General features: G+C 40.9%; 1 pseudogene; it reads left to right on the top strand.

Moving 5' to 3' along the window:
• On the top strand, positions 1-1,619 carry LOC130835543 (protein enabled homolog; annotated as a pseudogene).
• Positions 1,620-12,069: the final 10,450 nt, after the last annotated feature.

Raw genomic sequence — 12,069 nt, 5'->3', positions numbered from 1 at the left:
AGTACCTGTCAGGCAAGAGCTGCTGTGATGGTGTACCATGATGCCAATAAAAAGTGGGTGCCAGCTGGTGGTTCAAACTGGGTTCCGCAGAGTTCATATATATCATCATAGAGGCAACAACACATTCAGAGTGGTGGGCAGGGAGATTCAGGACCATCAGGTCATGATAAATCATGCCATTTTCAAGTTGAAGTACAATCAAGCTACACAGACCTTCCACCAATGGCAGGATGCTAGACAAGTATTTGGTCTCAACTTTGGCAGCAAGGACGATGCCAGTGTCTTTGCAAGTGTCATGATGCTTGCCTTAGAAGTGTTACATTCACTGGAAACGGGGCCAACATTGCTAAGACAAAATTCACAACTATCTGCCCAAATTCAGAACGGCCCATCACAAGAAGAATTGGAAATTCAAAGACGGCAACTACAAGAAGAGCAACGACAAAAGGAGCCAGAGCGGGAAAGGCTGGAGGGAGAAAGGATGGAAAGGGAGAGACTGGAGAGGGAGAAGTTAGAGAGGGAAAGTCTGGAGAGGGAGCGACTGGAACAGGAGCAGCTGGAGGGAGAGAGAGAAGAGCCAGAGAGGCTGGAGAGACTAGACCGGGGAAGGCAAGGAAGAGAGCTGCAAGAGCAGCTAGAGAGGGAGCAGCTGGGATGGGAGCCAGAGCAAAGAATATGAAATGCCACTGTCCATGCCTCTGTGGAGACTTCTCCAAACTGTACTGGGAGGCTCCTCTGCTTCTGAGCCAGGCTTTCAGGCAGCCTCTCAGCCGGCCCAGGCTCCAGCCCAACAGGGCATTGTCTTGGGACCTCCACTGCCTCCTCCACTCCCACCAGGTCCTGCCCAGGCTTCAGGTGCACTTCCTCCTTCCCCAGGACCCCCTCCATCCCCTCCATTTCCATCCCGGGTTCTCAGGGCCTCCTTCTCCTCCACCACCTCTTCCTAATCAGGTACCCCCTCCTCCTCCACCACCTCCTGCTCCTCCCCTCCCTGCATCTGGATTTTTTTCCCGAGATCCATGTCTGAAGACAGTCGCTCTTTAACTGGACTTACAGCTGCAATTCCTGGAGCAAAACTTCAGAGAGTGTCATGGGTGGAGGATGCCTCTTTCCCAAGCGGAGGGAATACCATTGGTGTGAATTCGGCCTCATCTAAAACAGATACGGGTCTTGGAAACCCCTTCCTTTGCGGGTAGCGGTTTAATGGAAGAAATGAGTGCCCTGCTGGCCAGGAGGAGAAGAATTGCTGAAAAGGGAACAACAATAGAAAAAGAACCAAAAGAGGATAAAAATGAAGATTCAGAGCATATAATTCTAAGGCCTCTTCAACAAGTACACCTGAACGGACAAGAAAACCTTGGGAAAGAATTAATACGAGCAATGGCAGCAAGTCACCTGTAATTTCCAGACCAAAATCTACGTCCTTGTTGCAGCCCAGTGCCAACAGAGTCCAGGCAGAGGGACTGCACTATGACAGGCTGAAGCGGGACATTCTAGATGAAATGAGGAAAGAATGAATTAAGCTAAAGGAAGAGCTCATCGATACCGTTCAGGCAGGAACCGAGAAGTCAAGTCAGATACCGCAGAGAGAAACTGAGGAAAGAGAGGACTTTAATTAGGAGGTAAAACCAACCAACCAACAAAACAAAATAAAACCTACAAAGAACAACTGTTAACAACAAAACCCCTATATTTTGTGAGCTGCAAGGAGAAAATGGAGACAAATAGTCAGAAGGAGGGAAAAACCAATGTACTTGGAAAGCCTTCAGACACTGCTCTGGAGAGCAGCTGTTTCCCTCCCAGTTTGCTGCTTTTTGCTGACCTTTACAACAGGATGGGAGAGAGTCGTATAGGAGTTCCTGTATCAGTTACGCAGAAAATAACGAGCCTGTCAGGCAAGATCGCCGTGCACTGAAATATTTTCATGTCAAGAGAAAATCGCACATTTTCCACAATCTGTTGCTAAAATAAAGAGGAGAAAGGCTTGTGAAGTTTTTTTTTTTTATCAGAGACTGCCAGTGAAGAAGTTAGCAAGTTATGCTATTGTATTGTCAATGTTTCTCTCAGGTTTGTCTTCCTAGCATATTTGATATTCCATGAATAACTGAGATCAGCCCTATGTAGGTTAGGATCATAAAATGTGGAACAAACGGAATTGTATGTGTTTTCAAAGGGTGATATTTATAAGAAAGTGTCCTAAAACTGATTTGTCGAGAGTGAGGAATTTTAGAATGGTAGGAAGTCTCCTGAGTTAGACTTTGTGCAATTTTGTAGATTCAAACATAAAATTTGTCCAGAATTTAAAGATGTAGATACCTTCCTAAATTGTTGCAATGCTTTACCAAATCTGTGATTCCTACATAACATAAACCAGTGGTCAAATGTAAAACAATATATTGTAGATTTACTGAAGGTTTTCAACCTTTTATAGATTTATGCATGTGGACAGTTTTAATGTAATTACAACTACCATAAAATTAGCTTTTTAATTTTAATTTTAATTTTATTTTAGGCTGTGCCATGCAGTCTGCAGGTTCTTAGTTCCCTAATCAGGGATTGAACCCATGCCCTCAGCAGCAAAAGCACAGAGTCCTAACCACTGGACTGCCAGGGAATTCCCCAAATTAGCTTCTTTAATTGCAGACAGTAATGCATGTCAAACTAATACGTAGTGGCCTTTTCAAGGCCTAGTTCCAGGGAAAAGATTTTGTAGCATTTAGGGGAGTGGGAGGAAGGGAAGGAATAATTTTTTTATTTAAAGTTAATTTCTGCACTTTTTTCTCAATTATCTGCACGAATAACAACGAGGAATATTTTGTAACATTGATAAATATATTAAGAGAATCAAGTACTTAATCTTTTACATCATATCTTCAGCTATTTGTATTTTAACTTCAGTTAAGTTCAGTGGTCTGAAACATGATTCTGAGCTTCACGTGCATTGTATCTCACTGCGGAACTCAGAAGTTCATCCCTGAATTTGGCCGTTATTATTACCTAGCTGTCCTGCAGTTGTACAGGTGTCCAGGTGCACATTCCTGACTACAAAGCTGCTTTTGGATGTTATGTTGAAATACTAGAAATGTGACAATGATGGCAGCAATTAAGGTCACAGAAATCATTAGATAAAGGGAAAACAAGGGGTCCTGCATAGTTTTCTTTTTCTTTTCTTTTTTTTTCATAGTTTTCTTTTAAAAAATAAAGTGAGACTTAGGTGGTGGGAAGAAGGAACTAGATACTCTGCTGACTACCGAGTGCATGCATGCAGACATGCGTGTGTGCGTGCGTGTTGGTGTGGACACTCACGTGTGTGGATGTAATCCTCTCCCTTTTCTCTGAAAGTAGGGGAGATATCCTGTATGTTGCAATGATAGAACTTTTTGAAAATTTAGGAAATCAAAAATTCTCCAGGCTCTCCATCTTGATTTATGCTTGAGTTGTTACGTGCCATATTTGCTTTGAAATCTTTGATTATCAATAGTTTCACTAAAATTTTGAAGAAATAATCCACTTTCATCTGCTTCCTAGATTTCTTAATCTAAGTTCATAAGACGAGCTTGTTGACAGCACAGTTTTCTAAATGCTGTAGGTTTGCAGCCATTACCACTTCAAAGAGGTTTGAATGAGGGATTTTTTTCCCTTGTTAAAACAGTTCCTGTTTCTGTAGAAACTTCATTTTTAGATCTGTGATGGATGTGCTATCATAATTCAAGGATACAGTTCTTCTTTTTTTCTATCAACTATTCATTGTCACCCCATAGTAAAGACATTAAAGATGCAGCAAGCTTATAAGTACTATTTTCTAAAAGAAATAGGAGGCATTTTCATCCTTATTATTGTACTTTTGGTTATGCAAACACTTTGATATAAATGTTTATGTCCCCCCAAAATCTGGTCAGAAATCACTTTTGGATTTTGTCGATCAAGTTAAACAGTCTATAGTAGGGTAGAATATTGGGTACAAGTGGTCCAAAATAAGATAAAAGACTATGATAAAAATGCTAGATCTTAAAAAAGAAAACAGTTTATGCACTAAACATTTTGTGCCTTGTGTCATTTTATACACGATGTCTGTATAAAATGACAAAAAGAACCAGTGTTGAATCATATTATATTTCCTGTCATTCTGCATTATCCCAGATTGCTAAATGTGTCCTTTCCAAGAAGTGTGATTGAATGACTGTATACATTTACTGTCCGATATGTCCTTGTTAGAGACTTCAGTATTGAAAATGGGAAACAGAAGCTTGGGTTCTTTTCCTCATCAAAACTGTGTTCCCTGCAGCCACAGTACTGTGATGGTTTTGTGCTCTTGGACACTGGGTGTCTTATGCTGAGTGCAGTTTAGGGCATCCTTCCTAATTACAGGAAGGTACCTCTTTCCTTCAACACTATAATCTGACCTGTGACAAATCTGTACTACATACTATGTAAATGGCTAACAAGTCAATTGCAAACCAACTGAATGTACAAATTTTAGTGCTGGTGCTGAAATCTCTTCACAACCATCATCATGATCTCAAACTTTGTTTCAAAATTTGCAAGCATCGGGTGTCAGTCAAATCCGAAGATGAAACACTAATAAATGTTGAATTCTCATGCTTTAGGTATACTTTCTTTTCGGGTTTTTCGGTTCTCTGCTATTTTTACAGTACTATTTCATTTAAATTTCCTACATGGGGGACATCCTTGGTGGCGCAGTGGTTAACAGTCCACTTGCCAATGCAGGGGATACGGGTTCGATCCCTGGTCCGGGAAGATCCCACATGCCATGGAGCAACTAAGCTCGTGCGCCACAACTACTGAGCCCATGTGCTGCAACTACTGAAGCCTGAACACCTAGAGCCTATGCTCTGCAACAAGAGAAGCTACTGCCATGAGAAGCCCGTGCACCGCAACGAGTAGCCCCTGCTCACCACAACTAGAAAAAGCCCGTGTGCAGCAACAAAGACCCAACGCAGCCAAAAATAAATAAATATTTAAACTTTCAATAAATAAATAAATATCCTATACGTTAACTTTGTGTGACAGAAATAAAACTGCAGTATATACAAGTTTAAAAAAATAACTTGTTGTTTAAGTCACCCAGTCTATGGTATTTCTGTTATAGCAGCCCAAATGGGCTGAGATACAGAGTTTAGCAGATTATTTAATCTGTATCTGTTCTCACCTCAAATGCAAACTTCTTGAAGGCAGAGAGTATCTAAAATGTCTGTCCTTCACCGTTCTGATCACTGGATTAGGTACATTGCAGGTGCTTAATCTGGGGAATGGTAGTAAAAGTCTTAATAGCTGACTAATTAGAAAGAACACTGGCCATAGTTTTGGTGTCCACCCTCTGTGCCCAGCATTTTAGTTGCTGGATTGTAGGGAAGCCCAAGACTTCCAGGGATGGGACCAAAGTACCAGTGGGGAAGGGGAGACCCAGGGCTGTGGCTATTTACCACCCAAAACAGGACTATTTATATGTTTGTAGCAGGATTGGAATCAGCATGCAGCTTCTGGGCTCCAGATATCGCAGACCAGAGAGACTGGCCCATTGGATGAAGCTGTTGCTCTGCCTTGATCCCCTCTCATCCCTTTCTATCATTTTTTTTCTTTCCCTTTGGGACTGCTTTTGATTTCAACAAGCAAAGTGTGCTGCACCTTTATGGAGAACTACCTTCTAGTTACTGGATCCCACTTGCCTACAGGTGAACTCCCTTGGGGTGGTCTGTAGCCTGTAATGGATGGGGTCCTGGGGTGGGAACCCTAGCCCCCTTCCTCAGGTGAGCCCACCCCAAGGCATCACTTACACTTGAGTCCTCCTAAGAGCTGGGACATCACCACCCGTGGGACTTGGCCAAGCACCCTTGCTCCCCTTCCCAGTCTGCTCCCCAGGCCCTTCTATTAATGGTTTCACCTGTGAACACGTGCTTACGAAGCCACGCCCACACCAACCTGACTGGAGGGATTCTGAAGGTATTTGTTTCCTAGGGCTGCTGTAGCAAGTACCCCTGCAGCAAGTGCTGGTGGCTTAAAGCAACAGAAATGTCTTCTCTCACGGTTCTGGAGGCCACACGTCTGAAATCAAGGTGTCAGGCAGGGAACGGTCCCTCTGAAGGCTCTAGGGCACAATCTGTCCCATGCATCTCTCTCAGCTTCTGGCATGGCTGGCATCCTTGACATCTCCTGGTTTGTAAACACATCACTTCAGTCTCCACCTCTGTCTTCACACAGGATTCTCCCCATGTCTGTGTGTCTTCACTTCTCCTTCTAAGGACACCAGTCATACTGGATGAGGTACAATAACCTCATGAGTGTGGCCTCATTTTAACTTGATTATACCTGCAAAGGACCTGTTTTCCTTTGTGGGTCTTGTTCACAGATGGGGAGGGAGGTGTTTGCTGTGGCTCTGAGAGACGGATCGGTTCTAGGCTTCTCTCCTTGGCAGTCTTCTCCCTGTGTCATCCCTTTGTGCATCTGTGTTTCTGTATCTTAATTTCCCCTCTTCATAAGGACACCAGTCATATCGGATTAGGGCTCACACTATGACCTTACTTTAACTTGATGACCTCCATAAAAAGCCTTTCTCCAAATACTGTCATATTCTGGGGTTAATAGGGGTTAGGACTTCAATGTGTGAATTTTGAGGGGATGTAGTTTAACTCATAACAGGGGGTTACAACTTCAGATTATCTTTTAGGGGCATAATTCAACCCTAGACACTGAACTAAAACATCTTATTTATTACTGTAAGATTTTGTGAAGGTCAAGTATATAAACAAAGCATGGTATGTACAGTACATATAATCCAGTGATTCCATTTTTTGTTTAATTGTATTAAACATTGTTTTTAAAGTCATTGCTTAAATGTATTAAAATACTATATTTTTATCTTTCTGAGTTGCTGACCATAAAATCAGAAACAATATTATGACTTTATTTATGGGACTTAAGTATTTACAACATCTGTGTGTTTACTTCCTAAAGTTAAGGTTAGATTCTTTTTCTGATAAGTATTAGTTTTGAATTGGAAATTATGTACCATTAAGTGTTATTTGTATGAAACAGATGAGTCATTAATAACTCAATAAATAAACTGTACAGTGGTGAAGAATGTGGATTTTCCTGTCAGATGGCTTAGCTCTATAACTTACTAGCTGTGTGAGCTTAGGCAAGTTAATTAATGTCTCTGAGCTTTCATCCCCTCAGCTGTAATTGGGGATGAGAACAGTACTGTTATTTTGAAGCGCTTTGCATGGTGTTTGCTTTTAGTTAACACTCTCTAAATATTAGCTATTATTTTGTCTGAGGTATTTATTTATACATAAGTCTGAAAATGTAAAGACATAGTAGAAGTGAAATTTGTAACTATCTCTTTAGGTAAAATCTGACACTTTTCCAGGAAAGTATTACTAATATTTTCCTTTAAAATGACAGAATATAACTAGTCGTTTCACTTTGTCTTTCTGTATTTAACTATTTATTATCAAGATAAAATTATTTTTCTAACTTCTTTCATGAGAAAAAAATTTTAATTGTATAGATTTTTTTTAAAAAAAGGTAATTCTCTAATATGCTACAAATTTAAACATCACAAAAAGAAATATAGTGAAAAGTAAGTCTCTTCTCCCTTCCCCAAAATTATCAGGGGACCGTTCCAGGGGCAACCACTGTTATCAGTTTCCTCCCAGAAACAGTCTATGCATATGCAAGGAATATGTTTTCTCACCCCTATTTTTTTTAAGCTCTTTATTGGAATATAATTGCTTTACACTCTTGTATCAGATTTTGAGGTACACCAAAGTGAATCAGCTGTATTTATACATATATCCCCATATCCCCTCCCTCCCACAACTCCCTCCCACCCTCCCTGTCCTGGCCCTCTAAGGAATCACCCATCATCAAGTTGATCTCCCTTTGTTATACAGCAACTTCCCACTAGCTATCTATTTGACAGTTGGTAGTGTATATATGTCTATGCTACTCTCTCACTTTGTCCCAGCTTCCCCTTCATCCCCGTCCCCCCAACCCCATGTCCTCCAGTCCATTCTCTGTATCTGCATCCTTATTCTTGCTGGGTCACTGGGTTCATCAGTAACATCTTTTTTTTTTAGATTACATATATATGAGTTAGCATACAGTATTTGTTTTTCTCTTTCTGGCTTACTTCACTCTGTATGACAGACTCTAAGCCTATCCACCTCATTGCATATAGCTCCATTTCATTCCTTTTTATGGCTAATATTCCATTGTATATATATGCCACATCTTCTTTAACCATTCATCTGTTGGTGGGCATTTAGGTTGCTTCCATGTCCTGGCTATTGTAAATAGTGCTGCAATGAACATTGGAGTGCATGTGTCTTTTTGGATTATGGTTTTCTCTGGGTATATGCCCAGCAGTGGGATTACTGGATCATATGGTAGTTCTATTTGTAGTTTTTTAAGGAACCTCCAAACTGTTTTCCATAGTGGCTGTACCCACTTACATTCCCACCAACAGTACAGGAGAGTTCCCTTTTCTCCTCACCCTCTCCAACATTTATTGTTTCTAGATTTTTTGATGATGGCCATTCTGACTGGTGTGAGGTGATACCTCATTGTGGCTTTGATTTGCATTTCTCTAATGATTAGTGATGCTGAGCATCTTTTCATGTGTCTGTTAGCCATCTGTATGTCTTCTTTGGAGAAATGTCTATTTAGGTCTTCTGCCCATTTGTGGATTGAGCTATTTGCTTTTTTGGTATTAAGCTGTATGAGCTGCTTGTATATTTTGGAGATTAATCCTTTGTTTGTTGCTTCATTGGCAAGTATTTTCTCCCATTCTGAGGGTTGTCTTCTTGTCTTGTTTATGGCTTCTTTCACTGTGCAAAAGCTTTTAAGTTTCATGAGGTCCCATTTGTTCATTCTTGATTTTATTTCCATTATTCTAGGAGGTGGGTCAAAAAGGATCTTGCTTTGATGGATGTCATAGAGTGTTCTGCCTAGGTTTTCCTCCAGGAGTTTTATAGTGTCTGGCCTTACATTTAGGACTTTAATCCATTTTGAGTTTGTTTTTGTGTATGGTGTTAGGAAGTATTCTAATTTCATTCTTTTACATGTTGCTGTCCAATTTTCCCAGCACTTATTGAAGAGACTGTCTCTCATCCCTATTTTTAAACATTATAGCATATTATGTGTGCTCCTTTGCATCTTGATTTTTACAATTTAATAATATATCAATATCTAGGAAATTTTCTCTTATCGATACCAAGTAGTTTTGTTTCATTCTTTTTCACTATTGCACAGTATTCCACTCTACAGATATACCAAAGTTACTTAACCAGCTACCAGTACATTTGGCTGGCTTCTTTTGCTACCACATGTGTATTTGCATCTTTAAGCTCATGTGCCAACATACCTGTAAAACAAACTCCTAGAGTAGAATCGCCAAGTCAAAAAGTATACGTGGGGACATGAACAGACCTAGAGACTGTCATACAGAGTGAAGTAACTCAGAAAGAGAAAAACAAATATCGTATATTAACACATACATGTGGAATCTAGAAAAACAGCACACATGAATCAGTTTGCAAGGCAGAAATAGAGACACAGATGTAAAGAACAAACGTATGGACACAAAGAGGGGAAGGGGGGTGGTGGTGGTGGCGGCACCACGGGATAAATTGGGAGATGGGGTTGACATATATACTCTAATATGTATAAAATAGATAACTAACAAAAAAAAGAAGTATATGCAGGACTTCCCTGATGGTGCAGTGGTTAAGAATCCACCTGCCAATGCAAGGGACACAGGTTCAATCCCTGGTTGGGGAAGATTCCACATGCCACAGAGCAGCTAAGCCCTCAAGCCACAACTACTGAGCCCGTGCACCTAGAGCCCATGCTCCGCAACAAGAGAAGCCACCACAATGAGAAGCCCACACACCACAAGGATGAGTAGCCCCCGCTCACTGCAACTAGGGAAAAAAACAAAAAAGCCCACGCATGGCAACAAAGACCCAATGCAGCCAAATATAAAAAATAAGTTAATTTAATTAAATCAATTTATTAAAAAAAAAAAACCAAAAAGTATATGCATGTGAAAGCTTGGTGGTATTTGTAAATTGCTCTCTAAAGAGGATGGACCAGCTTGCCTTCCCACCAATATTAGTTCCCCCATCACCATCAGGGCATTACTAAAATTTTTCAAAATTTTTCCAATCTTATAAGTGTTAACAGCATCTCCTCCCACTTTGAATTTCTATTTCTCTCATTACAGTCCGATTGAGCATCTTACCATTTGTTTATAAATGATATATACTTCCTTTTTTACAAAATTTTCAGGTAATTTGCCAATTCTCCTATTTAAATATTTATGTTTTTCATAATAATCTGTATGTATTTGCTCTTTTAAAAATTTATTTATTTATTGCCTGTGTTGGGTCTTTGTTGCTGTACTCAGGCTTTCTCTAGTTGCTGAGAGTGGGGGCTACTCTTTGTTGTGGTGCATGGTCTTCTCATTGTGGTGCCTTCTCTTGTTGCAGACCACGGGCTCTAGGCACTTGGGCTTCAGTAATCGTGGTGTGTGGGCTCAGTAGTTGTGGCTTAATTGTTCTGCAGCACGTGGGATCTTCTGGGACCAGGGATCGAACCCGTGTCCCCTGCATTGGCAGGCGGATTCTTAAGCACTGTGCCACCAAGGAAGTCCCTGTATTAGCTTTTTATATATGAAAGAGTCTAAATGTGGTTGTGCATGTAGTACTTTTCCTGCTTAGTCATTCATCATTGATTTTGTTATGATATATATTTTTTTATTTTGCAGGAATTAAAAAATATTTTGGGGGGGTTAGATCTATCAATAAGGTAGGAGACTACTGCAATTCTGCAGGTAGGAGAGTCAGGTGGCTTGGGATAGAGTGATGCTAGTGCACATGGTGATAACTGATAGCTTTGAGGATACAGGTTTTGTGAAGCTAGAGCTTGGCTGATTCATTAAATATGGTGGCAGGAGGGGAGGTGGGTAAGGTGAGGGAAAGAGAGGTTGACTCAGAGGCTTCTGGCCTGAGAAACCAGGTGGACGATGATGCCACTGGCTGAGATGGACAAGATTTGAGGGGGAGCAAGTCTCTAACCTGTTTTGGAAACATGCTTCCACACGCCTGGTTTCAGGTCCTGTTCACGCATTGTCTACCGAGTTTCCTTCCATCAAAGTGAAATGCTGAGTGAAACTATATACTCAGCACATCTGGAACAGTCATTACTACTTTGCATACACTCATAGGTAGTGACTTAGAGTCCCAGAGAGCTAACATCATACCTGCAATGTCATCGCCTCGCCCGGCGTCTGTGGTCTCTTCTAGGGACTTCAGCACACGCTAAGCAGTCACTGAGGAAACAGACCTGGCTCTGTGTCTGAGATTGATTTAAATGAGTTTGACTAGTCTTCCCTGAATTCAGAGGTATTTAACTGACAGGTTGAGTCCGTTTAACAACTTGGCCTGGTAACCCCAAAACAAAAATATCCGACTGGTTTGTACATGTCCAGAGAGAGGCCCATGGTCCATGAGCTAAGCTGGTGGGGGCAGGGCAAAGCACTGGGGTTTTTTTCAGAGACTTTATAAACATAAAAGTCCACATGGATGATTAATACTACTGTGCAACATCATGGATGTTGGCACACAATGGGGAGAAAATCTTACTGAAAGAAAAAAAACTGTTGTGGAATGATTCCAACAGGAATTTAAGCCAATGGCAAGGAAATCTCTGAGATTCTGTTTTCATCGATCTTTTCATGTATCCCTTTGACAGTTAAATTAGTGCTCAGCATTACTGGACATGGTGAAGAGCAGCTGCCAGCTAGCATCCTGACTTCTTCTGCAACACATTCCATCACCAAGTCCTAAACATCTTCCCAAACAGCCTTCAAATCTATCTTCTTTCTGCAACTTAATGAGTAAAGCTGTGCAATCACCACCCAAAATAAGATATCAAACATTCCCAGCGCCTCTGCCATGTTCTTTACATGAGGGAAAATAATAACTTCATTGGGCAGAGAGTAGATAGTTTAGTTACGATGCTTAATTTGCTATGTTGTTGGTTCTG

This window comes from Hippopotamus amphibius, chromosome 14 (assembly GCF_030028045.1).
Source record: "Hippopotamus amphibius kiboko isolate mHipAmp2 chromosome 14, mHipAmp2.hap2, whole genome shotgun sequence".
NCBI lineage: Eukaryota > Metazoa > Chordata > Mammalia > Artiodactyla > Hippopotamidae > Hippopotamus > Hippopotamus amphibius.
Note: the sequence above shows the minus strand (reverse complement) of the source record. Positions and strands in the feature narration are given on the sequence as shown.